Source organism: Pristiophorus japonicus, chromosome 12 (assembly GCF_044704955.1).
Source record: "Pristiophorus japonicus isolate sPriJap1 chromosome 12, sPriJap1.hap1, whole genome shotgun sequence".
Lineage (NCBI taxonomy): Eukaryota > Metazoa > Chordata > Chondrichthyes > Pristiophoridae > Pristiophorus > Pristiophorus japonicus.
Window position 1 is genome coordinate 131,766,062 of NC_091988.1, and position 25,247 is coordinate 131,791,308.

The window sequence follows — 25,247 nt, forward strand, 5'->3', positions numbered from 1 at the left end:
GCACCGTGTCTCGGGCAGCGTGTCTCGGGCAGCGTGTCTCGGGCAGTGTGTCTCAGGCAGTGTGTTTCGGGCCCTCGGGCAGTGTGTCTCAGGCAGCGTGTCTCGGGCAGTGTGTCTCGAGCAGTGTGTCTCGGGCCCTCGGGCAGCGTGTCTCGGGCAGCGTGTCTCGGGCAGTGTGTCTCGCGCAGTGTGTGTCGGGCAGCGTGTGTCGGGCAGAGTGTCTCGGGCAGCGTGTCTCGGACAGTGTGTCTCGTGCCTTGCGGCTCGGGCAGTGTGTCTCGGGCCCTCGAGCAGTGTGTCTCGAACAGTGTGTCTCGGACCCTCGGGCAGTGTGCCTCGGACAGTGTGCCTCGGACAGTGTGTCTCGGGCAGCGTGTCTCGGGCAGCGTGTCTCGAGCAGCGTGTTTCGAGCAGCGTGTCTCGGGCAGTGTGTCTCGGGTAGTGTGTCCCGGGCAGTGTGTCCCGGGCAGTGTGTCTCGGGCAGCGTGTCTCGGGCAGCGTGTCTCGGGCAGTGTGTTTCGAGCCCTCGGGCAGTGTGTCTCAGGCAGCGTGTCTCGGGCGGTGTGACTCGGGCAGCGTATCTCGGGCAGTGTGTCTCGGGCAGTGTATCTTGATCAGTGTATCTCGAACAGTGTGTCTCAGGCCCTCGGGCAGCGTGTCTCGGGCAGTGTGTCTCGGGCAGTGTGTCTCAGGCAGTGTGCCTAGAGCAGTGTGCCTAGAGCAGTGTGTCTCGGTTAGCGTGTCTCGGGCAGTGTGTCTCGAGCAGCTTGTCTCGAGCAGCTTATCTCAGGCAGCGTGTCTCGAGCAGCCTGTGTCTCGGGCGGAGTGTCTCGGGCAGCGTGTCCTGGGCAGTGTGTCCCGGGCAGTGTGTCCCGGGCAGTGTGTCCCGGGCAGTGTGTCCCGGGCAGTGTGTCCCGGGCAATGGCCTCGGGCAGTGTGTCTCGGGCAGTGTGTCTCGGGCAGTGTGTCTCGGGCAGTGTGTCTCGGGCAATGTGTCTCGGGCAGCGTGTCTCGGGCAGCGTGTCTCGCGAAGCGTGTCTCTGGCAGTGTGCCTCTGGCAGTGTGTCTCGGGCAGTGTATCTCGGGCAGTGTGTCTCACGAAGCGTGTCTCGGGCAGTGTGTCCCGGGTAGTGTGTCTCGGGTAGTGTGTCTCGGGTCATGTGTCTCGGGCAGCGTGTCTCGGGCAGTGTGTCTCGCGAAGCGTGTCTCGGGCAGTGTGTCTCGGGCAGTGTGTCTCAGGTAGTGTGCCTCGGGCAGCGTGTCTCGGGCAGTGTGTCTCAGGCAGTGTGTCTCGGGCAGTGTGTCTCGAGCAGTGTGTCTCGGGCAGCGTGTCTCGGGCCCTCGGGCAGCGTGTTTCGGGCAGTATGTCTTGGGCAGTGTGTCTCGGGCAGTGTGATTCGGGCAGTGTGTTTCGGGCAGTGTGTCTCGAGCAGCGTGTCTCGGGCAGTGTGTCTCGCAAATGTGTCTCGGGCAGTGTGTCTCGGGCAGTGTGTCTCAGGCACTGTGTCTCGGGCAGTGTGTTTCGGGTAGCGTGTCTCGGGCCCTCGGGCAGCGTGTTTCGGGCAGTGTGTCTTGGGCAGTGTGTCTCGGGCAGTGTGTTTCGGGCAGTGTGTCTCGAGCAGCTTGTCTCGGACAGTGTGTCTCGCAAATGTGTCCCGGACAGTGTGTCTCGGGCAGCGTGTCTCGGGCAGTGTTTCTCGGGTAGCGTGTCTCGGGCCCTCGGGCAGTGTGTCTCGGGCAGTGTGTCTCGGGCAGCGTGCCTCGGGCACTGTGTCTCGGGCAGTGTGTCTCGGGCAGTGTGTTTCGGGCAGTGAGTCTCGGGCAGCGTGTCTCGGGCAGCGTGTCTCGGGCAGTGTGTCTCGGGAGTGGTCTCGGGCAGTGTGACTCGGGCAGTGTGTCTCGGGCAGTGTGTCTCGGGCAGTGTGTTTCGGGTAGCGTGTCTCGGGCTCTCGGGCTGCGTGGTTCGGGCAGTGTGTCTTGGGCAGTGTGTCTCAGGCAGTGTGTTTCGGGCAGTGTGTCTCGAGCAGCGTGTCTCGGACAGTGTGTCTCGCAAATGTGTCCCGGACAGTGTGTCTCGGGCAGCGTGTCTTGGGCAGTGTTTCTCGGGTAGCGTGTCTCGGGCCCTCGGGCAGTGTGTCTCGGGTAGTGTGTCTCGGGCAATGTGTCTCGGGCAGCGTGCCTCAGGCAGTGTGTCTCGGGCAGCGTGTCTCGGGCAGTGTGTCTCGGGTAGCGTGTCTGAAGCAGCGTATCTCGCGCAGCGTGTCTCGGGTAGTGTGTCTCGGGCAGCGTTTCTCGGGCAGCGAGTCTCGGGCAGCGTGTCTCGGGCAGTGTGTCTCGGGCAGCGTGTCTCGGGCAGCGTGTCTCGAGCCTTGCGGCTCGGGCAGTGTGTCTCGGGCCCTCGGGCAGCATGTCTCAGGCAGTGTATCTTGAGCAGTGTGTCTCGAACAGTGTGTCTCAGGCCCTCGGGCAGCGTGTCTCGGGCAGTGTGTCTCGAGCAGTGTGTCTAGAGCAGTGTGTCTAGAGTGGTGTGTCTCGGGTGGCGTGTCTCGGGCAGTGACTTTTGGGCAGTGTGTCTTGGGCAGTGTGTCTCGGGCAGTGTGTCTCGCGCGGTGTGTGTCGCGCCTCGGGCAGTGTGTCTCGGGCAGCGTGTCTCGAGCAGCGTGCCTCGAGCAGCGTGTCTCGAGCAACGTGTCTCGAGCAGCGTGTCTCGGGCAACGTGTCTCGGGCAGCGTGTCTCGGGCCCTCGGGCAGTGTGTATCAGGCAGCGTGTCTCGGGCAGTGTGGCTCGAGCAGTGTGTCTCGGGCCCTCGGGCAGCGTGTCTCAGGCAGTGTGCCTCGGGCAGTGTGCCTCGGACAGAGTGTCTCGCGCAGTGTGTGTCGAGCAGTGTGTCGGGCAGTGTGTGTCGGGCAGTGTGCCTCGGACAGAGTGTCTCGCGCAGTGTGTGTCGAGCAGTGTGTCGGGCAGTGTGTGTCGGGCAGCGTGTCTCGGGCAGCGTGTCTCGGGCAGTGTGTCTCGGGCCCTCGGGCAGTGTGTCTCGGGCAGTGTGTATCAGGCAGCGTGTCTCGGGCAGCGTGTCTCGAGCAGCGTGCCTCGAGCTGCGTGTCTCGAGCAACGTGTCTCGAGCAGCGTGTCTCGGGCAACGTGTCTCGGGCAGTGTGTCTCGGGCCCTCGGGCAGTGTGTCTCGGGCAGTGAGTATCAGGCAGCGTGTCTCGGGCAGTGTGGCTCGAGCAGTGTGTCTCGGGCCCTCGGGCAGCGTGTCTCAGGCAGTGTGCCTCGGGCAGTGTGCCTCGGACAGAGTGTCTCGCGCAGTGTGTGTCGGGCAGTGTGTGTCGGGCAGCGTGTCTCGGGCAGCGTGTCTCGGGCAGCGTTTCTCGGGCAGCGTGTCTCGGGCCCTCGGGCAGCGTGTCTCAGGCAGTGTGCCTCGGGCAGTGTGCCTCGGGCAGAGTGTCTCGCGCAGTGTGTCTCACGCAGTGTGTGTTGGGCAGTGTGTGTCGGGCAGTGTGTGTCGGGCAGCGTGTCTCGGGCAGTGTGTCTCGAGCCTTGCGGCTCGGGCAGTGTGTCTCGGGACCTCGGGCAGTGTGTCTCAGGCTGCGTGCCTCGGGCGGTGTGACTCAGGCAGCATATCTCGGGCAGTGTGTCTCGGGCAGTGTATCTTGAGCAGTGTGTCTCGAGCAGTGTGTCTCGGGCCCTCGGGCAGCGTGTCTCGGGCAGTGTGTCTCGGGCAGTGTCTTTCGGGAGGTGTGTCTCGGGCAGTGTGTCTCGGGCAGCGTGTCTCGAGCAGCGTGTCTCGGGCAGCGTGTCTCGCAAAGCGTGTCTCGGGCAGTGTGTCTCGGGCAGTGTGTCTCGGGTAGTGTGTCTCGGGCAGCGTGACTCGGGCAGCGTGACTCGGGCAGAGTGTCTCGCGAAGCGTGTCTCGGGCAGCGTGACTCGGGCAGCGTGTCTCGAGCAGCGTGTCTCGGGCAGCGTGTCTCGGGCTGTGTGTTTCGGGCCCTCGGGCAGTGTGTCTCAGGCAGCGTGTCTCGGGCAGTGTGTCTCGAGCAGTGTGTCTCGGGCCCTCGGGCAGCGTGTCTCGGGCAGTGTGTCTCGGGCACCGTGTCTCGGGCAGTGTGTCTCGCGAAGCGTGTCTCGCGAAGCGTGTCTCTGGCAGTGTGTCTCGGGCAGCGTGTCTCGAGCAGCGTGTCTCGGGCAGCGTGTCTCGCAAAGCGTGTCTCGGGCAGTGTGTCTCGGGCAGTGTGTCTCGGGTAGTGTGTCTCGGGCAGCGTGACTCGGGCAGCGTTACTCGGGCAGAGTGTCTCGCGAAGCGTGTCTCGGGCAGCGTGACTCGGGCAGCGTGTCTCGGGCAGCGTGTCTCGCGAAGCGTGTCTCGGGCAGTGTGTCTCGGGCAGTGTGTCTCGGTCAGTGCGTCTCGGGTAGTGTGTCTCGGGCAGCGTGACTCGGGCAGAGTGTCTCGCGAAGCGTGTCTCGGGCAGCGTGACTCGGGCAGCGTGTCTCGCGAAGCGTGTCTCTGGCAGCGTGTCTCTGGCAGTGTGTCTCGGGCAGTGTGTCTCGGGCAGCGTGTCTCAGACAGTGTGTCTCGGGCAATGTGTCTCGGGCACCGTGTCTCGGGCAGTGTGTCTCGCGAAGCGTGTCTCGCGAAGCGTGTCTCGGGCAGCGTGACTCGGGCAGCGTGTCTCGGGCAGCGTGTCTCGCGAAGCGTGTCTCGGGCAGTGTGTCTCGGGCAGTGTGTCTCGGTCAGTGCGTCTCGGGTAGTGTGTCTCGGGCAGTGTATCTCGGGCAGTGTGTCTCACGAAGCGTGTCTCGGGCAGTGTGTCCCGGGTAGTGTGTCTCGGGTAGTGTGTCTCGGGCAGCGTGTCTCGGGCAGTGTGTCTCGCGAAGCGTGTCTCGGGCAGTGTGTCTCGGGCAGTGTGTCTCGGGCAGTGTGTCTCAGGTAGTGTGCCTCGGGCAGCGTGTCTCGGGCAGTGTGTCTCAGGCAGTGTGTCTCGGGCAGTGTGTCTCGAGCAGTGTGTCTCGGGCAGCGTGTCTCGGGCCCTCGGGCAGCGTGTTTCGGGCAGTATGTCTTGGGCAGTGTGTCTCGGGCAGTGTGATTCGGGCAGTGTGTTTCGGGCAGTGTGTCTCGAGCAGCGTGTCTCGGGCAGTGTGTCTCGCAAATGTGTCTCGGGCAGTGTGTCTCGGGCAGTGTGTCTCAGGCACTGTGTCTCGGGCAGTGTGTTTCGGGTAGCGTGTCTCGGGCCCTCGGGCAGCGTGTTTCGGGCAGTGTGTCTTGGGCAGTGTGTCTCGGGCAGTGTGTTTCGGGCAGTGTGTCTCGAGCAGCTTGTCTCGGACAGTGTGTCTCGCAAATGTGTCCCGGACAGTGTGTCTCGGGCAGCGTGTCTCGGGCAGTGTTTCTCGGGTAGCGTGTCTCGGGCCCTCGGGCAGTGTGTCTCGGGCAGTGTGTCTCGGGCAGCGTGCCTCGGGCACTGTGTCTCGGGCAGTGTGTCTCGGGCAGTGTGTTTCGGGCAGTGAGTCTCGGGCAGCGTGTCTCGGGCAGCGTGTCTCGGGCAGTGTGTCTCGGGAGTGGTCTCGGGCAGTGTGACTCGGGCAGTGTGTCTCGGGCAGTGTGTCTCGGGCAGTGTGTTTCGGGTAGCGTGTCTCGGGCTCTCGGGCTGCGTGGTTCGGGCAGTGTGTCTTGGGCAGTGTGTCTCAGGCAGTGTGTTTCGGGCAGTGTGTCTCGAGCAGCGTGTCTCGGACAGTGTGTCTCGCAAATGTGTCCCGGACAGTGTGTCTCGGGCAGCGTGTCTCGGGCAGTGTGTCTCGGGTAGCGTGTCTGAAGCAGCGTATCTCGCGCAGCGTGTCTCGGGTAGTGTGTCTCGGGCAGCGTTTCTCGGGCAGCGAGTCTCGGGCAGCGTGTCTCGGGCAGTGTGTCTCGGGCAACGTGTCTCGGGCAGCGTGTCTCGAGCCTTGCGGCTCGGGCAGTGTGTCTCGGGCCCTCGGGCAGCATGTCTCAGGCAGTGTATCTTGAGCAGTGTGTCTCGAACAGTGTGTCTCAGGCCCTCGGGCAGCGTGTCTCGGGCAGTGTGTCTCGAGCAGTGTGTCTAGAGCAGTGTGTCTAGAGTGGTGTGTCTCGGGTGGCGTGTCTCGGGCAGTGTCTTTTGGGCAGTGTGTCTTGGGCAGTGTGTCTCGGGCAGTGTGTCTCGCGCGGTGTGTGTCGCGCCTCGGGCAGTGTGTCTCGGGCAGCGTGTCTCGAGCAGCGTGCCTCGAGCAGCGTGTCTCGAGCAACGTGTCTCGAGCAGCGTGTCTCGGGCAACGTGTCTCGGGCAGCGTGTCTCGGGCCCTCGGGCAGTGTGTATCAGGCAGCGTGTCTCGGGCAGTGTGGCTCGAGCAGTGTGTCTCGGGCCCTCGGGCAGCGTGTCTCAGGCAGTGTGCCTCGGGCAGTGTGCCTCGGACAGAGTGTCTCGCGCAGTGTGTGTCGAGCAGTGTGTCGGGCAGTGTGTGTCGGGCAGTGTGCCTCGGACAGAGTGTCTCGCGCAGTGTGTGTCGAGCAGTGTGTCGGGCAGTGTGTGTCGGGCAGTGTGTGTCGGGCAGTGTGTGTCGGGCAGCGTGTCTCGGGCAGCGTGTCTCGGGCAGCGTGTCTCGGGCAGTGTGTCTCGGGCCCTCGGGCAGTGTGTCTCGGGCAGTGTGTATCAGGCAGCGTGTCTCGGGCAGCGTGTCTCGAGCAGCGTGCCTCGAGCTGCGTGTCTCGAGCAACGTGTCTCGAGCAGCGTGTCTCGGGCAACGTGTCTCGGGCAGCGTGTCTCGGGCAGTGTGTCTCGGGCCCTCGGGCAGTGTGTCTCGGGCAGTGAGTATCAGGCAGCGTGTCTCGGGCAGTGTGGCTCGAGCAGTGTGTCTCGGGCCCTCGGGCAGCGTGTCTCAGGCTGCGTGCCTCGGGCGGTGTGACTCAGGCAGCATATCTCGGGCAGTGTGTCTCGGGCAGTGTATCTTGAGCAGTGTGTCTCGAGCAGTGTGTCTCGGGCCCTCGGGCAGCGTGTCTCGGGCAGTGTGTCTCGGGCAGTGTCTTTCGGGAGGTGTGTCTCGGGCAGCGTGTCTCGGGCAGCGTGCCTCGGGCAGCGTGTTTCGGGCAGCGTGTGTCGGGCAGCGTGTCTCGGGCAGTGTGTCTCGAGCCTTGCGACTCGGGCAGTGTGTCTCGGGCCCTCGGGCAGTGTGTCTCGGGCGGGGTGACTCGGGCAGCGTATATCGGGCAGTGCGTCTCGGGCAGTGTGTCTCAGGCAGTGTGTCTCGGGCAGTGTGTCTCGGGCAGCGTGTCTCAGACAGCGTGTCTCGAGCAGTGTGTCTCGCGCAGCGTGTCTCGGACAGTGTGTCTCGGGCAACGTGTCTCGAGCAGCGTGTCTCGAGCAGCGTGTCTCGGGCAGCGTGTCTCGAGCAGCGTGTCTCGGGCAGCGTGTCTCGGGCAGCGTGTCCCGGGCAATGTGTCTCGGGCAGCGTGTCTCGGGCAGTGTGTCTCGAGCCTTGCGGCTCGGGCAGTGTGTCTCGTGCCCTCAGGCGGTGTGACTCGGGCAGCGTATCTCGGGCAGTGTGTCTCGGGCAGTGTATCTTCAGCAGTGTGTCTCGAACACTGTGTCTCAGGCCCTCGGGCAGTGTGCCTCGGGCAGTGTGTCTCGGGCAGTGTATCTTGAGCAGTGTGTCTCGAGCAGTGTGTCTCGGGCCCTCGGGCAGCATGTCTCAGGCAGTGTGTCTCGGGCAGTGTGTCTTGGGCAGCGTGTCTCGGGCAGTGTCTTTCGGGCAGTGTCTTTCGGGCAGTGTGTCTCTGGCAGTGTGTCTCTGGCAGTGTCTCTCTGGCAGTGTGTGTCGGGCAGTGTGTGTCGGGCAGTGTGTGTCGGGCAGTGTGTGTCGAGCCACGTGTCTCGGGCAGCGTGTCTCGAGCAGCGTGTCTCGGGCAGCGTGTCTCGGGCAGTGTGTTTCGGGCCCTCGGGCAGTGTGTCTCAGGCAGCGTGTCTCGGGCAGTGTGTCTCGAGCAGTGTGTCTCGGGCCCTCGGGCAGCGTGTCTCGGGCAGTGTGTCTCGGGCTGTGTGTCTCGTGCAGTGTGTGTCGGGCAGCGTGTGTCGAGCAGCGTGTGTCGCTAAGCGTGTCTCGAGCAGTGTGTCTCGCGCAGCGTGTCTCAGACAGTGTGTCTCGGGCAATGTGTCTCGGGCACCGTGTCTCGGGCAGTGTGTCTCGCGAAGCGTGTCTCGCGAAGCGTGTCTCTGGCAGTGTGTCTCGGGCAGCGTGTCTCGAGCAGCGTGTCTCGGGCAGCGTGTCTCGCAAAGCGTGTCTCGGGCAGTGTGTCTCGGGCAGTGTGTCTCGGGTAGTGTGTCTCGGGCAGCGTGACTCGGGCAGCGTGACTCGGGCAGAGTGTCTCGCGAAGCGTGTCTCGGGCAGCGTGACTCGGGCAGCGTGTCTCGAGCAGCGTGTCTCGGGCAGCGTGTCTCGGGCAGTGTGTTTCGGGCCCTCGGGCAGTGTGTCTCAGGCAGCGTGTCTCGGGCAGTGTGTCTCGAGCAGTGTGTCTCGGGCCCTCGGGCAGCGTGTCTCGGGCAGTGTGTCTCGGGCACCGTGTCTCGGGCAGTGTGTCTCGCGAAGCGTGTCTCGCGAAGCGTGTCTCTGGCAGTGTGTCTCGGGCAGCGTGTCTCGAGCAGCGTGTCTCGGGCAGCGTGTCTCGCAAAGCGTGTCTCGGGCAGTGTGTCTCGGGCAGTGTGTCTCGGGCAGTGTGTCTCGGGCAGCGTGACTCGGGCAGCGTGACTCGGGCAGAGTGTCTCGCGAAGCGTGTCTCGGGCAGCGTGACTCGGGCAGCGTGTCTCGGGCAGCGTGTCTCGCGAAGCGTGTCTCGGGCAGTGTGTCTCGGGCAGTGTGTCTCGGTCAGTGCGTCTCGGGTAGTGTGTCTCGGGCAGCGTGACTCGGGCAGAGTGTCTCGCGAAGCGTGTCTCGGGCAGCGTGACTCGGGCAGCGTGTCTCGCGAAGCGTGTCTCTGGCAGTGTGTCTCTGGCAGTGTGTCTCGGGCAGTGTGTCTCGGGCAGCGTGTCTCAGACAGTGTGTCTCGGGCAATGTGTCTCGGGCACCGTGTCTCGGGCAGTGTGTCTCGCGAAGCGTGTCTCGCGAAGCGTGTCTCTGGCAGTGTGTCTCGGGCAGCGTGTCTCGAGCAGCGTGTCTCGGGCAGCGTGTCTCGCGAAGCGTGTCTCGGGCAGAGTGTCTCGGGCAGTGTGTCTCGGGCAGTGCGTCTCGGGCAGTGTGTCTCGGGCAGTGTGTCTCGGGCAGCGTGTCTCGGGCAGTGTGTCTCGGGTAGTGTGTCTCGGGCAGCGTGACTCGGGCAGCGTGACTCGGGCAGAGTGTCTCGCGAAGCGTGTCTCGGGCAGCGTGACTCGGGCAGCTTGTCTCGGGCAGCGTGTCTCGCGAAGCGTGTCTCTGGCAGTGTGTCTCTGGCAGTGTGTCTCGGGCAGTGTGTCTCGGGCAGTGTGTCTCGCGAAGCGTGTCTCGGGCAGTGTGTCTCGGGTAGTGTGTCTCGGGCAGTGTGTCTCGCGAAGCGTGTCTCGGGCAGCGTGTCTCGGGCAGTGTGTCTCGGGCAGTGTGTCTCGGGCAATGTGTCTCGGGCAGTGTGTCTCGAGCAGTGTGTCTCGGGCAGCGTGTCTCGGGCCCTCGGGCAGCGTGTTTCGGGCAGTGTGTCTTGGGCAGTGTGTCTCAGGCAGTGTGTTTCGGGCAGTGTGTTTCGGGCAGCGTGTCTCGAGCAGCGTGTCTCGGGCAGTGTGTCTTGGGCAGTGTGTCTCGGGCAGTGTGTTTCGGGTAGCGTGTCTCGGGCCCTCGGGCAGTGTGTCTTGGGCAGTGTGTCTTGGGCAGTGTGTTTCGGGCAGTGTGTCTCAAGCAGTGTGTCTCGGGCAGTGTGTCTCGGGCAGTGTGTCTCCGGCAGTGTGTCTCGGGCAGCGTGTCTCGGGCAGTGTTTCTCGGGTAGCGTGTCTCGGGCCCTCGGGCAGTGTGTCTCGGGCAGTGTGTCTCGGGCAGCGTGCCTCGGGCAGTGTGTCTCGGACAGTGTGTCTCGGGCAGTTTACCTCGGGCAGCGTGCCTCGGGCAGTGTGTCTCGGGCAGTGTGTCTCGGGCAGTGTGTCTCGGGTAGCATGTCTGAAGCAGCGTGTCTCGCGCAGCGTGTCTCGCGCAGCATGTCTCGTGTAGTGTGTCTCGGGTAGTGTGTCTCGGGTAGTGTGTCTCTGGCAGCGTGTCTCGCGCAGCGTGTCTCGGGCAGCGTGTCTCGGGCAGCGTGTCTCGCGTAGTGTGTCTCGGGCAGTGTGTCTCGGGCAGTGTGTCTCCGGCGGTGTGTCTCGGGCGGTGTGACTCGGGCAGCGTATCTCGGGCAGTGTGTCTCGGGCAGTGTATCTTGAGCAGTGTGTCTCGAACAGTGTGTCTCAGGCCCTCGGGCAGCGTGTCTCAGGCAGTGTGCCTCGGGCACTGTGCCTCGGGCAGTGTGTCTCGAGCAGTGTGTCTCGAGCAGTGTGTCTCGGGCAGTGTGTCTCGGGTAGTGTGTCTCGGGCAGTGTGTCTCGGGCAGTGTGACTCGAGCAGCGTATCTCGGGCAGCGTGTCTCGGGCAGTGTTTCTCGGGCAGTGTGTCTCGAGCAGTGTGTCTCGAGCAGTGTGTCTCGGGCCCTTGGGCACCGTGTCTCGGGCAGCGTGTCTCGGGCAGCGTGTCTCGGGCAGCGTGTCTCGGGCAGTGTGTCTCAGGCAGTGTGTTTCGGGCCCTCGGGCAGTGTGTCTCAGGCAGCGTGTCTCGGGCAGTGTGTCTCGAGCAGTGTGTCTCGGGCCCTCGGGCAGCGTGTCTCGGGCAGCGTGTCTCGGGCAGTGTGTCTCGCGCAGTGTGTGTCGGGCAGCGTGTGTCGAGCAGCGTGTGTCGCTAAGCGTGTCTCGAGCAGTGTGTCTCGCGCAGCGTGTCTCAGACAGTGTGTCTCGGGCAGTGTGTTTCGGGCCCTCGGGCAGTGTGTCTCAGGCAGCGTGTCTCGGGCAGTGTGTCTCGAGCAGTGTGTCTCGGGCCCTCGGGCAGCGTGTCTCGGGCAGTGTGTCTCGGGCTGTGTGTCTCGTGCAGTGTGTGTCGGGCAGCGTGTGTCGAGCAGCGTGTGTCGCTAAGCGTGTCTCGAGCAGTGTGTCTCGCGCAGCGTGTCTCAGACAGTGTGTCTCGGGCAATGTGTCTCGGGCACCGTGTCTCGGGCAGTGTGTCTCGCGAAGCGTGTCTCGCGAAGCGTGTCTCTGGCAGTGTGTCTCGGGCAGCGTGTCTCGAGCAGCGTGTCTCGGGCAGCGTGTCTCGCAAAGCGTGTCTCGGGCAGTGTGTCTCGGGCAGTGTGTCTCGGGCAGTGTGTCTCGAGCAGTGTGTCTCCGGCGGTGTGTCTCGGGCGGTGTGACTCGGGCAGCGTATCTCGGGCAGTGTGTCTCGGGCAGTGTATCTTGAGCAGTGTGTCTCGAACAGTGTGTCTCAGGCAGCGTGTCTCGCAAAGCGTGTCTCGGGCAGTGTGTCTCGGGCAGTGTGTCTCGGGCAGTGTGTCTCGGGCAGTGTGTCTCCGGCGGTGTGTCTCGGGCGGTGTGACTCGGGCAGCGTATCTCGGGCAGTGTGTCTCGGGCAGTGTATCTTGAGCAGTGTGTCTCGAACAGTGTGTCTCAGGCCCTCGGGCAGCGTGTCTCAGGCAGTGTGCCTCAGGCACTGTGCCTCGGGCAGTGTGTCTCGAGCAGTGTGTCTCGAGCAGTGTGTCTCGGGCAGTGTGTCTCGGGTAGTGTGTCTCGGGCAGTGTGTCTCGGGCAGTGTGACTCGAGCAGCGTATCTCGGGCAGCGTGTCTCGGGCAGTGTTTCTCGGGCAGTGTGTCTCGAGCAGTGTGTCTCGAGCAGTGTGTCTCGGGCCCTTGGGCACCGTGTCTCGGGCAGCGTGTCTCGGGCAGCGTGTCTCGGGCAGTGTGTCTCAGGCAGTGTGTTTCGGGCCCTCGGGCAGTGTGTCTCAGGCAGCGTGTCTCGGGCAGTGTGTCTCGAGCAGTGTGTCTCGGGCCCTCGGGCAGCGTGTCTCGGGCAGCGTGTCTCGGGCAGTGTGTCTCGCGCAGTGTGTGTCGGGCAGCGTGTGTCGAGCAGCGTGTGTCGCTAAGCGTGTCTCGAGCAGTGTGTCTCGCGCAGCGTGTCTCAGACAGTGTGTCTCGGGCAGTGTGTTTCGGGCCCTCGGGCAGTGTGTCTCAGGCAGCGTGTCTCGGGCAGTGTGTCTCGAGCAGTGTGTCTCGGGCCCTCGGGCAGCGTGTCTCGGGCAGTGTGTCTCGGGCTGTGTGTCTCGTGCAGTGTGTGTCGGGCAGCGTGTGTCGAGCAGCGTGTGTCGCTAAGCGTGTCTCGAGCAGTGTGTCTCGCGCAGCGTGTCTCAGACAGTGTGTCTCGGGCAATGTGTCTCGGGCACCGTGTCTCGGGCAGTGTGTCTCGCGAAGCGTGTCTCGCGAAGCGTGTCTCTGGCAGTGTGTCTCGGGCAGCGTGTCTCGAGCAGCGTGTCTCGGGCAGCGTGTCTCGCAAAGCGTGTCTCGGGCAGTGTGTCTCGGGCAGTGTGTCTCGGGTAGTGTGTCTCGGGCAGCGTGACTCGGGCAGCGTGACTCGGGCAGAGTGTCTCGCGAAGCGTGTCTCGGGCAGCGTGACTCGGGCAGCGTGTCTCGAGCAGCGTGTCTCGGGCAGCGTGTCTCGGGCAGTGTGTTTCGGGCCCTCGGGCAGTGTGTCTCAGGCAGCGTGTCTCGGGCAGTGTGTCTCGAGCAGTGTGTCTCGGGCCCTCGGGCAGCGTGTCTCGGGCAGTGTGTCTCGGGCACCGTGTCTCGGGCAGTGTGTCTCGCGAAGCGTGTCTCGCGAAGCGTGTCTCTGGCAGTGTGTCTCGGGCAGCGTGTCTCGAGCAGCGTGTCTCGGGCAGCGTGTCTCGCAAAGCGTGTCTCGGGCAGTGTGTCTCGGGCAGTGTGTCTCGGGTAGTGTGTCTCGGGCAGCGTGACTCGGGCAGCGTGACTCGGGCAGAGTGTCTCGCGAAGCGTGTCTCGGGCAGCGTGACTCGGGCAGCGTGTCTCGGGCAGCGTGTCTCGCGAAGCGTGTCTCGGGCAGTGTGTCTCGGGCAGTGTGTCTCGGTCAGTGCGTCTCGGGTAGTGTGTCTCGGGCAGCGTGACTCGGGCAGAGTGTCTCGCGAAGCGTGTCTCGGGCAGCGTGACTCGGGCAGCGTGTCTCGCGAAGCGTGTCTCTGGCAGTGTGTCTCTGGCAGTGTGTCTCGGGCAGTGTGTCTCGGGCAGCGTGTCTCAGACAGTGTGTCTCGGGCAATGTGTCTCGGGCACCGTGTCTCGGGCAGTGTGTCTCGCGAAGCGTGTCTCGCGAAGCGTGTCTCTGGCAGTGTGTCTCGGGCAGCGTGTCTCGAGCAGCGTGTCTCGGGCAGCGTGTCTCGCGAAGCGTGTCTCGGGCAGAGTGTCTCGGGCAGTGTGTCTCGGGCAGTGCGTCTCGGGCAGTGTGTCTCGGGCAGTGTGTCTCGGGCAGCGTGTCTCGGGCAGTGTGTCTCGGGTAGTGTGTCTCGGGCAGCGTGACTCGGGCAGCGTGACTCGGGCAGAGTGTCTCGCGAAGCGTGTCTCGGGCAGCGTGACTCGGGCAGCTTGTCTCGGGCAGCGTGTCTCGCGAAGCGTGTCTCTGGCAGTGTGTCTCTGGCAGTGTGTCTCGGGCAGTGTGTCTCGGGCAGTGTGTCTCGCGAAGCGTGTCTCGGGCAGTGTGTCTCGGGTAGTGTGTCTCGGGCAGTGTGTCTCGCGAAGCGTGTCTCGGGCAGCGTGTCTCGGGCAGTGTGTCTCGGGCAGTGTGTCTCGGGCAATGTGTCTCGGGCAGTGTGTCTCGAGCAGTGTGTCTCGGGCAGCGTGTCTCGGGCCCTCGGGCAGCGTGTTTCGGGCAGTGTGTCTTGGGCAGTGTGTCTCAGGCAGTGTGTTTCGGGCAGTGTGTTTCGGGCAGCGTGTCTCGAGCAGCGTGTCTCGGGCAGTGTGTCTTGGGCAGTGTGTCTCGGGCAGTGTGTTTCGGGTAGCGTGTCTCGGGCCCTCGGGCAGTGTGTCTTGGGCAGTGTGTCTTGGGCAGTGTGTTTCGGGCAGTGTGTCTCAAGCAGTGTGTCTCGGGCAGTGTGTCTCGGGCAGTGTGTCTCCGGCAGTGTGTCTCGGGCAGCGTGTCTCGGGCAGTGTTTCTCGGGTAGCGTGTCTCGGGCCCTCGGGCAGTGTGTCTCGGGCAGTGTGTCTCGGGCAGCGTGCCTCGGGCAGTGTGTCTCGGACAGTGTGTCTCGGGCAGTTTACCTCGGGCAGCGTGCCTCGGGCAGTGTGTCTCGGGCAGTGTGTCTCGGGCAGTGTGTCTCGGGTAGCATGTCTGAAGCAGCGTGTCTCGCGCAGCGTGTCTCGCGCAGCATGTCTCGTGTAGTGTGTCTCGGGTAGTGTGTCTCGGGTAGTGTGTCTCTGGCAGCGTGTCTCGCGCAGCGTGTCTCGGGCAGCGTGTCTCGGGCAGCGTGTCTCGCGTAGTGTGTCTCGGGCAGTGTGTCTCGGGCAGTGTGTCTCCGGCGGTGTGTCTCGGGCGGTGTGACTCGGGCAGCGTATCTCGGGCAGTGTGTCTCGGGCAGTGTATCTTGAGCAGTGTGTCTCGAACAGTGTGTCTCAGGCCCTCGGGCAGCGTGTCTCAGGCAGTGTGCCTCAGGCACTGTGCCTCGGGCAGTGTGTCTCGAGCAGTGTGTCTCGAGCAGTGTGTCTCGGGCAGTGTGTCTCGGGTAGTGTGTCTCGGGCAGTGTGTCTCGGGCAGTGTGACTCGAGCAGCGTATCTCGGGCAGCGTGTCTCGGGCAGTGTTTCTCGGGCAGTGTGTCTCGAGCAGTGTGTCTCGAGCAGTGTGTCTCGGGCCCTTGGGCACCGTGTCTCGGGCAGCGTGTCTCGGGCAGCGTGTCTCGGGCAGCGTGTCTCGGGCAGTGTGTCTCAGGCAGTGTGTTTCGGGCCCTCGGGCAGTGTGTCTCAGGCAGCGTGTCTCGGGCAGTGTGTCTCGAGCAGTGTGTCTCGGGCCCTCGGGCAGCGTGTCTCGGGCAGCGTGTCTCGGGCAGTGTGTCTCGCGCAGTGTGTGTCGGGCAGCGTGTGTCGAGCAGCGTGTGTCGCTAAGCGTGTCTCGAGCAGTGTGTCTCGCGCAGCGTGTCTCAGACAGTGTGTCTCGGGCAATGTGTCTCGGGCACCGTGTCTCGGGCAGTGTGTCTCGCGAAGCGTGTCTCGCGAAGCGTGTCTCTGGCAGTGTGTCTCGGGCAGCGTGTCTCGAGCAGCGTGTCTCGGGCAGCGTGTCTCGCAAAGCGTGTCTCGGGCAGTGTGTCTCGGGTAGTGTGTCTCGGGCAGCGTGACTCGGGCAGCGTGACTCGGGCAGAGTGTCTCGCGAAGCGTGTCTCGGGCAGCGTGACTCGGGCAGCGTGTCTCGGGCAGCGTGTCTCGCGAAGCGTGTCTCGGGCAGTGTGTCTCGGGCAGTGTGTCTCGGGCAGTGCGTCTCGGGTTGTGTGTCTCGGGCAGCGTGACTCGGGCAGCGTGACTCGGGCAGAGTGTCTCGCGAAGCGTGTCTCGGGCAGCGTGACTCGGGCAGCGTGTCTCGCGAAGCGTGTCTCTGGCAGTGTGTCTCTGGCAGTGTGTCTCGGGCAGTGTGTCTCGGGCAGTGTGTCTCGGGCAGCGTGTCTCAGACAGTGTGTCTCGGGCAATGTGTCTCGGGCACCGTGTCTCGGGCAGTGTGTCTCGCGAAGCGTGTCTCGCGAAGCGTGTCTCTGGCAGTGTGTCTCGGGCAGCGTGTCTCGAGCAGCGTGTCTCGGGCAGCGTGTCTCGCGAAGCGTGTCTCGGGCAGTGTGTCTCGGGCAGTGTGTCTCGGGTAGTGTGTCTCGGGTAGTGCGTCTCGGGCAGCGTGACTCGGGCAGTGTGTCTCGGGCAGCGTGTCTCGGGCAGTGTGTCTCGGGCAGTGTGTCTCGGGCAGCGTGTCTCGGGCAGCGTGTCTCGGGCAGCGTGTCTCGGGCAGTGTGTCTCGGGTAGTGTGTCTCGGGCAGCGTGACTCGGGCAGAGTGTCTCGCGAAGCGTGTCTCGGGCAGAGTGACTCGGGCAGCTTGTCTCAGGCAGCGTGTCTCGCGAAGCGTGTGTCTCGCAGTGTGTCTCTGGCAGTGTGTCTCGGGCAGTGTGTCTCGGGCAGTGTGTCTCGCGAAGCGTGTCTCGGGCAGTGTGTCTCGGGTAGTGTGTCTCGGGCAGTGTGTCTCGCGAAGCGTGTCTCGGGCAGTGTGTCTCACGAAGCGTGTCTCTGGCAGCGTGTCTCGGGCAGCGTGTCTCGGGCAGCGTGTCTCGTGCAGTGTGTCTCGGGCAGCGTGACTCGCGCAGTGTGTGTCGCGCAGTGTGTCTCGGGCAGCGTGTCTCGGGCGGTGTGACTCGGGCAGCGTGTCTCGGGCAGCGTGTCTCGGGCAGTGTCTCGAGCAGTGTGTCTCGGGCAGCGTGTCTCGAGCAGCGTGTCTCAGGCAGTGTGTCTCGAGCAGCGTGTCTCGGGCAGCGTGTCTCGGGCAGCGTGTCTCGGGCAGTGTGTCCCGGGCAGTGTGTCTCGGGACCTCGGGCAGTGTGTCTCAGGCTGCGTGCCTCGGGCGGTGTGATTCAGGCAGCATATCTCGGGCAGTGTGTCTCGGGCAGTGTATCTTGAGCAGTGTGTCTCGAGCAGTGTGTCTCGGGCCCTCGGGCAGCGTGTCTCGGGCAGTGTGTCTCGGGCAGTGTCTTTCGGGAGGTGTGTCTCGGGCAGCGTGTCTCGGGCAGCGTGCCTCGGGCAGCGTGTTTCGGGCAGCGTGTGTCGGGCAGCGTGTCTCGGGCAGTGTGTCTCGAGCCTTGCGACTCGGGCAGTGTGTCTCGGGCCCTCGGGCAGTGTGTCTCGGGCGGGGTGACTCGGGCAGCGTATATCGGGCAGTGCGTCTCGGGCAGTGTGTCTCAGGCAGTGTGTCTCGGGCAGTGTGTCTCGGGCAGCGTGTCTCAGACAGCGTGTCTCGAGCAGTGTGTCTCGCGCAGCGTGTCTCGGACAGTGTGTCTCGGGCAACGTGTCTCGAGCAGCGTGTCTCGAGCAGCGTGTCTCGGGCAGCGTGTCTCGAGCAGCGTGTCTCGGGCAGCGTGTCTCGGGCAGCGTGTCCCGGGCAATGTGTCTCGGGCAGCGTGTCTCGGGCAGTGTGTCTCGAGCCTTGCGGCTCGGGCAGTGTGTCTCGTGCCCTCAGGCGGTGTGACTCGGGCAGCGTATCTCGGGCAGTGTGTCTCGGGCAGTGTATCTTCAGCAGTGTGTCTCGAACACTGTGTCTCAGGCCCTCGGGCAGTGTGCCTCGGGCAGTGTGTCTCGGGCAGTGTATCTTGAGCAGTGTGTCTCGAGCAGTGTGTCTCGGGCCCTCGGGCAGCATGTCTCAGGCAGTGTGTCTCGGGCAGTGTGTCTTGGGCAGCGTGTCTCGGGCAGTGTCTTTCGGGCAGTGTCTTTCGGGCAGTGTGTCTCTGGCAGTGTGTCTCTGGCAGTGTCTCTCTGGCAGTGTGTGTCGGGCAGTGTGTGTCGGGCAGTGTGTGTCGGGCAGTGTGTGTCGAGCCACGTGTCTCGGGCAGCGTGTCTCGAGCAGCGTGTCTCGGGCAGCGTGTCTCGGGCAGTGTGTTTCGGGCCCTCGGGCAGTGTGTCTCAGGCAGCGTGTCTCGGGCAGTGTGTCTCGAGCAGTGTGTCTCGGGCCCTCGGGCAGCGTGTCTCGGGCAGTGTGTCTCGGGCAGTGTGTCTCGTGCAGTGTGTGTCGGGCAGCGTGTGTCGAGCAGCGTGTGTCGCTAAGCGTGTCTCGAGCAGTGTGTCTCGCGCAGCGTGTCTCAGACAGTGTGTCTCGGGCAATGTGTCTCGGGCACCGTGTCTCGGGCAGTGTGTCTCGCGAAGCGTGTCTCGCGAAGCGTGTCTCTGGCAGTGTGTCTCGGGCAGCGTGTCTCGAGCAGCGTGTCTCGGGCAGCGTGTCTCGCAAAGCGTGTCTCGGGCAGTGTGTCTCGGGCAGTGTGTCTCGGGTAGTGTGTCTCGGGCAGCGTGACTCGGGCAGCGTGACTCGGGCAGAGTGTCTCGCGAAGCGTGTCTCGGGCAGCGTGACTCGGGCAGCGTGTCTCGAGCAGCGTGTCTCGGGCAGCGTGTCTCGGGCAGTGTGTTTCGGGCCCTCGGGCAGTGTGTCTCAGGCAGCGTGTCTCGGGCAGTGTGTCTCGAGCAGTGTGTCTCGGGCCCTCGGGCAGCGTGTCTCGGGCAGTGTGTCTCGGGCACCGTGTCTCGGGCAGTGTGTCTCGCGAAGCGTGTCTCGCGAAGCGTGTCTCTGGCAGTGTGTCTCGGGCAGCGTGTCTCGAGCAGCGTGTCTCGGGCAGCGTGTCTCGCAAAGCGTGTCTCGGGCAGTGTGTCTCGGGCAGTGTGTCTCGGGTAGTGTGTCTCGGGCAGCGTGACTCGGGCAGCGTGACTCGGGCAGAGTGTCTCGCGAAGCGTGTCTCGGGCAGCGTGACTCGGGCAGCGTGTCTCGGGCAGCGTGTCTCGCGAAGCGTGTCTCGGGCAGTGTGTCTCGGGCAGTGTGTCTCGGTCAGTGCGTCTCGGGTAGTGTGTCTCGGGCAGCGTGACTCGGGCAGAGTGTCTCGCGAAGCGTGTCTCGGGCAGCGTGACTCGGGCAGCGTGTCTCGCGAAGCGTGTCTCTGGCAGTGTGTCTCTGGCAGTGTGTCTCGGGCAGTGTGTCTCGGGCAGCGTGTCTCAGACAGTGTGTCTCGGGCAATGTGTCTCGGGCACCGTGTCTCGGGCAGTGTGTCTCGCGAAGCGTGTCTCGCGAAGCGTGTCTCTGGCAGTGTGTCTCAGGCAGCGTGTCTCGAGCAGCGTGTCTCGGGCAGCGTGTCTCGCGAAGCGTGTCTCGGGCAGAGTGTCTCGGGCAGTGTGTCTCGGGTAGTGCATCTCGGGCAGTGTGTCTCGGGCAGTGTGTCTCGGGCAGCGTGTCTCGGGCAGTGTGTCTCGGGTAGTGTGTCTCGGGCAGCGTGACTCGGGCAGCGTGACTCGGGCAGAGTGTCTCGCGAAGCGTGTCTCGGGCAGCGTGACTCGGGCAGCTTGTCTCGGGCAGCGTGTCTCGCGAAGCGTGTCTCTGGCAGTGTGTCTCTGGCAGTGTGTCTCGGGCAGTGTGTCTCGGGCAGTGTGTCTCGGGCAGTGTGTCTCGCGAAGCGTGTCTCGGGCAGTGTGTCTCGGGTAGTGTGTCTCGGGCAGTGTGTCTCGCGAAGCGTGTCTCGGGCAGCGTGTCTCGGGCAGCGTGTCTCGGGCAGTGTGTCTCGGGCAGTGTGTCTCGGGCAATGTGTCTCGGGCAGTGTGTCTCGAGCAGTGTGTCTCGGGCAGCGTGTCTCGGGCCCTCGGGCAGCGTGTTTCGGGCAGTGTGTCTTGGGCAGTGTGTCTCAGGCAGTGTGTTTCGGGCAGTGTGTTTCGGGCAGCGTGTCTCGAGCAGCGTGTCTCGGGCAGTGTGTCTCGGGCAGTGTGTCTCGGGCAGTGTGTCTTGGGCAGTGTGTCTCGGGCAGTGTGTTTCGGGTAGCGTGTCTCGGGCCCTCGGGCAGTGTGTCTTGGGCAGTGTGTCTTGGGCAGTGTGTTTCGGGCAGTGTGTCTCAAGCAGCGTGTCTCGGGCAGTGTGTCTCGGGCAGTGTGTCTCCGGCAGTGTGTCTCGGGCAGCGTGTCTCGGGCAGTGTTTCTCGGGTAGCGTGTCTCGGGCCCTCGGGCAGTGTGTCTCGGGCAGTGTGTCTCGGGCAGCGTGCCTCGGGCAGTGTGTCTCGGACAGTGTGTCTCGGGCAGTTTACCTCGGGCAGCGTGCCTCGGGCAGTGTGTCTCGGGCAGTGTGTCTCGGGCAGTGTGTCTCGGGTAGCATGTCTGAAGCAGCGTGTCTCGCGCAGCGTGTCTCGCGCAGCATGTCTCGTGTAGTGTGTCTCGGGTAGTGTGTCTCGGGTAGTGTGTCTCTGGCAGCGTGTCTCGCGCAGCGTGTCTCGGGCAGCGTGTCTCGGGCAGCGTGTCTCGCGTAGTGTGTCTCGGGCAGTGTGTCTCGGGCAGTGTGTCTCCGGCGGTGTGTCTCGGGCGGTGTGACTCGGGCAGCGTATCTCGGGCAGTGTGTCTCGGGCAGTGTATCTTGAGCAGTGTGTCTCGAACAGTGTGTCTCAGGCCCTCGGGCAGCGTGTCTCAGGCACTGTGCCTCGGGCAGTGTGTCTCGAGCAGTGTGTCTCGAGCAGTGTGTCTCGGGCAGTGTGTCTCGGGTAGTGTGTCTCGGGCAGTGTGTCTCGGGCAGTGTGACTCGAGCAGCGTATCTCGGGCAGCGTGTCTCGGGCAGTGTTTCTCGGGCAGTGTGTCTCGAGCAGTGTGTCTCGAGCAATGTGTCTCGGGCCCTTGGGCACCGTGTCTCGGGCAGCGTGTCTCGGGCAGCGTGTCTCGGGCAGCGTGTCTCGGGCAGTGTGTCTCAGGCAGTGTGTTTCGGGCCCTCGGGCAGTGTGTCTCAGGCAGCGTGTCTCGGCCAGTGTGTCTCGAGCAGTGTGTCTCGGGCCCTCGGGCAGCGTGTCTCGGGCAGCGTGTCTCGGGCAGTGTGTCTCGCGCAGTGTGTGTCGGGCAGCGTGTGTCGAGCAGCGTGTGTCGCTAAGCGTGTCTCGAGCAGTGTGTCTCGCGCAGCGTGTCTCAGACAGTGTGTCTCGGGCAATGTGTCTCGGGCACCGTGTCTCGGGCAGTGTGTCTCGCGAAGCGTGTCTCGCGAAGCGTGTCTCTGGCAGTGTGTCTCGGGCAGCGTGTCTCGAGCAGCGTGTCTCGGGCAGCGTGTCTCGCAAAGCGTGTCTCGGGCAGTGTGTCTCGGGTAGTGTGTCTCGGGCAGCGTGACTCGGGCAGCGTGACTCGGGCAGAGTGTCTCGCGAAGCGTGTCTCGGGCAGCGTGACTCGGGCAGCGTGTCTCGGGCAGCGTGTCTCGCGAAGCGTGTCTCGGGCAGTGTGTCTCGGGCAGTGTGTCTCGGGCAGTGCGTCTCGGGTTGTGTGTCTCGGGCAGCGTGACTCGGGCAGCGTGACTCGGGCAGAGTGTCTCGCGAAGCGTGTCTCGGGCAGCGTGACTCGGGCAGCGTGTCTCGGGCAGCGTGTCTCGCGAAGCGTGTCTCTGGCAGTGTGTCTCTGGCAGTGTGTCTCGGGCAGTGTGTCTCGGGCAGCGTGTCTCAGACAGTGTGTCTCGGGCAATGTGTCTCGGGCACCGTGTCTCGGGCAGTGTGTCTCGCGAAGCGTGTCTCGCGAAGCGTGTCTCTGGCAGTGTGTCTCGGGCAGCGTGTCTCGAGCAGCGTGTCTCGGGCAGCGTGTCTCGCGAAGCGTGTCTCGGGCAGTGTGTCTCGGGCAGTGTGTCTCGGGTAGTGTGTCTCGGGTAGTGCGTCTCGGGCAGCGTGACTCGGGCAGTGTGTCTCGGGCAGTGTGTCTCGGGCAGCGTGTCTCGGGCAGTGTGTCTCGGGCAGCGTGTCTCGGGCAGTGTGTCTCGGGTAGTGTGTCTCGGGCAGCGTGACTCGGGCAGAGTGTCTCGCGAAGCGTGTCTCGGGCAGAGTGACTCGGGCAGCTTGTCTCAGGCAGCGTGTCTCGCGAAGCGTGTGTCTCGCAGTGTGTCTCTGGCAGTGTGTCTCGGGCAGTGTGTCTCGGGCAGTGTGTCTCGCGAAGCGTGTCTCGGGCAGTGTGTCTCGGGTAGTGTGTCTCGGGCAGTGTGTCTCGCGAAGCGTGTCTCGGGCAGTGTGTCTCACGAAGCGTGTCTCTGGCAGCGTGTCTCGGGCAGCGTGTCTCGGGCAGCGTGTCTCGTGCAGTGTGTCTCGGGCAGCGTGACTCGCGCAGTGTGTGTCACGCAGTGTGTCTCGGGCAGCGTGTCTCGGGCGGTGTGACTCGGGCAGCGTGTCTCGGGCAGCGTGTCTCGGGCAGTGTCTCGAGCAGTGTGTCTCGGGCAGCGTGTCTCGAGCAGCGTGTCTCAGGCAGTGTGTCTCGAGCAGCGTGTCTCGGGCAGCGTGTCTCGGGCAGCGTGTCTCGGGCAGTGTGTCCCGGGCAATGTGTCTCGGGCAGCGTGTCTCGGGCAGTGTGTCTCGAGCCTTGCGGCTCGGGCAGTGTGTCTCGTGCCCTCAGGCGGTGTGACTCGGGCAGCGTATCTCGGGCAGTGTGTCTCGGGCAGTGTATCTTCAGCAGTGTGTCTCGAACACTGTGTCTCAGGCCCTCGGGCAGTGTGCCTCGGGCAGTGTGTCTCGGGCAGTGTATCTTGAGCAGTGTGTCTCGAGCAGTGTGTCTCGGGCCCTCGGGCAGCATGTCTCAGGCAGTGTGTCTCGGGCAGTGTGTCTTGGGCAGCGTGTCTCGGGCAGTGTCTTTCGGGCAGTGTCTTTCGGGCAGTGTGTCTCTGGCAGTGTGTCTCTGGCAGTGTCTCTCTGGCAGTGTGTGTCGGGCAGTGTGTGTCGGGCAGTGTGTGTCGAGCCACGTGTCTCGGGCAGCGTGTCTCGAGCAGCGTGTCTCGGGCAGCGTGTCTCGGGCAGTGTGTTTCGGGCCCTCGGGCAGTGTGTCTCAGGCAGCGTGTCTCGGGCAGTGTGTCTCGAGCAGTGTGTCTCGGGCCCTCGGGCAGCGTGTCTCGGGCAGTGTGTCTCGGGCAGTGTGTCTCGCGCAGTGTGTGTCGGGCAGCGTGTGTCGAGCAGCGTGTGTCGCTAAGCGTGTCTCGAGCAGTGTGTCTCGCGCAGCGTGTCTCAGACAGTGTGTCTCCGGCAATGTGTCTCGGGCACCGTGTCTCGGGCAGTGTGTCTCGCGAAGCGTGTCTCGCGAAGCGTGTCTCTGGCAGTGTGTCTCGGGCAGCGTGTCTCGAGCAGCGTGTCTCGGGCAGCGTGTCTCGCAAAGCGTGTCTCGGGCAGTGTGTCTCGGGCAGTGTGTCTCGGGTAGTGTGTCTCGGGCAGCGTGACTCGGGCAGCGTGACTCGGGCAGAGTGTCTCGCGAAGCGTGTCTCGGGCAGCGTGACTCGGGCAGCGTGTCTCGGGCAGCGTGTCTCGCGAAGCGTGTCTCGGGCAGTGTGTCTCGGGCAGTGTGTCTCGGTCAGTGCGTCTCGGGTAGTGTGTCTCGGGCAGCGTGACTCGGGCAGAGTGTCTCGCGAAGCGTGTCTCGGGCAGCGTGACTCGGGCAGCGTGTCTCGCGAAGCGTGTCTCTGGCAGTGTGTCTCTGGCAGTGTGTCTCGGGCAGTGTGTCTCGGGCAGTGTGTCTCGGGCAGCGTGTCTCAGACAGTGTGTCTCGGGCAATGTGTCTCGGGCACCGTGTCTCGGGCAGTGTGTCTCGCGAAGCGTGTCTCGCGAAGCGTGTCTCTGGCAGTGTGTCTCGGGCAGCGTGTCTCGAGCAGCGTGTCTCGGGCAGCGTGTCTCGGGCAGAGTGTCTCGGGCAGTGTGTCTCGGGCAGTGTGTCTCGGGCAGCGTGTCTCGGGCAGCGTGTCTCGGGCAGCGTGTCTCGGGCAGTGTGTCTCGGGCAGCGTGTCTCGGGTAGTGTGTCTCGGGTAGTGTGTCTCGGGCAGCGTGACTCGGGCAGCGTGACTCGGGCAGAGTGTCTCGCGAAGCGTGTCTCGGGCAGCGTGACTCGGGCAGCTTGTCTCGGGCAGCGTGTCTCGCGAAGCGTGTCTCTGGCAGTGTGTCTCTGGCAGTGTGTCTCTGGCAGTGTGTCTCGGGCAGTGTGTCTCGCGAAGCGTGTCTCGGGCAGTGTGTCTCGGGTAGTGTGTCTCGGGCAGTGTGTCTCGCGAAGCGTGTCTCGGGCAGCGTGTCTCGGGCAGTGTGTCTCGGGCAGTGTGTCTCGGGCAATGTGTCTCGGGCAGTGTGTCTCGAGCAGTGTGTCTCGGGCAGCGTGTCTCGGGCCCTCGGGCAGCGTGTTTCGGGCAGTGTGTCTTGGGCAGTGTGTCTCGGGCAGTGTGTTTCGGGCAGTGTGTTTCGGGCAGCGTGTCTCGAGCAGCGTGTCTCGGGCAGTGTGTCTCGGGCAGTGTGTCTCGGGCAGTGTGTCTCGGGCAGTGTGTTTCGGGTAGCGTGTCTCGGGCCCTCGGGCAGTGTGTCTTGGGCAGTGTGTCTTGGGCAGTGTGTTTCGGGCAGCGTGTCTCAAGCAGCGTGTCTCGGGCAGTGTGTCTCGGGCAGTGTGTCTCCGGCAGTGTGTCTCGGGCAGCGTGTCTCGGGCAGTGTTTCTCGGGTAGCGTGTCTCGGGGCCCTCGGGCAGTGTGTCTCGGGCAGTGTGTCTCGGGCAGCGTGCCTCGGGCAGTGTGTCTCGGACAGTGTGTCTCGGACAGTGTGTCTCGGGCAGTTTACCTCGGGCAGCGTGCCTCGGGCAGTGTGTCTCGGGCAGTGTGTCTCGGGCAGTGTGTCTCGGGCAGTGTGTCTCGGGTAGCATGTCTGAAGCAGCGTGTCTCGCGCAGCGTGTCTCGCGCAGCATGTCTCGTGTAGTGTGTCTCGGGTAGTGTGTCTCGGGTAGTGTGTCTCTGGCAGCGTGTCTCGCGCAGCGTGTCTCGGGCAGCGTGTCTCGGGCAGCGTGTCTCGCGTAGTGTGTCTCGCGTAGTGTGTCTCGGGCAGTGTGTCTCCGGCAGTGTGTCTCGGGCAATGTGTCTCGGGCAGCGTGTCTCGGGCAGTGTGTCTCGAGCCTTGCGTCTCGGGCAGTGTGTCTCAGGCAGCGTGTCTTGGGCGGTGTGACTCGGGCAGCGTATCTCGGGCAGTGTGTCTCGGGCAGTGTATCTTGAGCAGTGTGTCTCGAACAGTGTGTCTCAGGCCCTCGGGCAGCGTGTCTCAGGCAGTGTGCCTCAGGCACTGTGCCTCGGGCAGTGTGTCTCGAGCAGTGTGTCTCGAGCAGTGTGTCTCGGGCCCTTGGGCACCGTGTCTCGGGCAGCGTGTCTCGGGCAGCGTGTCTCGGGCAGCGTGTCTCGGGCAGTGTGTCTCAGGCAGTGTGTTTCAGGCCCTCGGGCAGTGTGTCTCAGGCAGCGTGTCTCGGGCAGTGTGTCTCGAGCAGTGTGTCTCGGGCCCTCGGGCAGCGTGTCTCGGGCAGTGTGTCTCGGGCAGTGTGTCTCGGGCAGCGTGTCTCGGGCAGTGTGTCTCGGGCAGCGTGTCTCGGGCAGTGTGTCTCGGGTAGTGTGTCTCGGGCAGCGTGACTCGGGCAGAGTGTCTCGCGAAGCGTGTCTCGGGCAGAGTGACTCGGGCAGCTTGTCTCAGGCAGCGTGTCTCGCGAAGCGTGTCTCTGGCAGTGTGTCTCTGGCAGTTTGTCTCG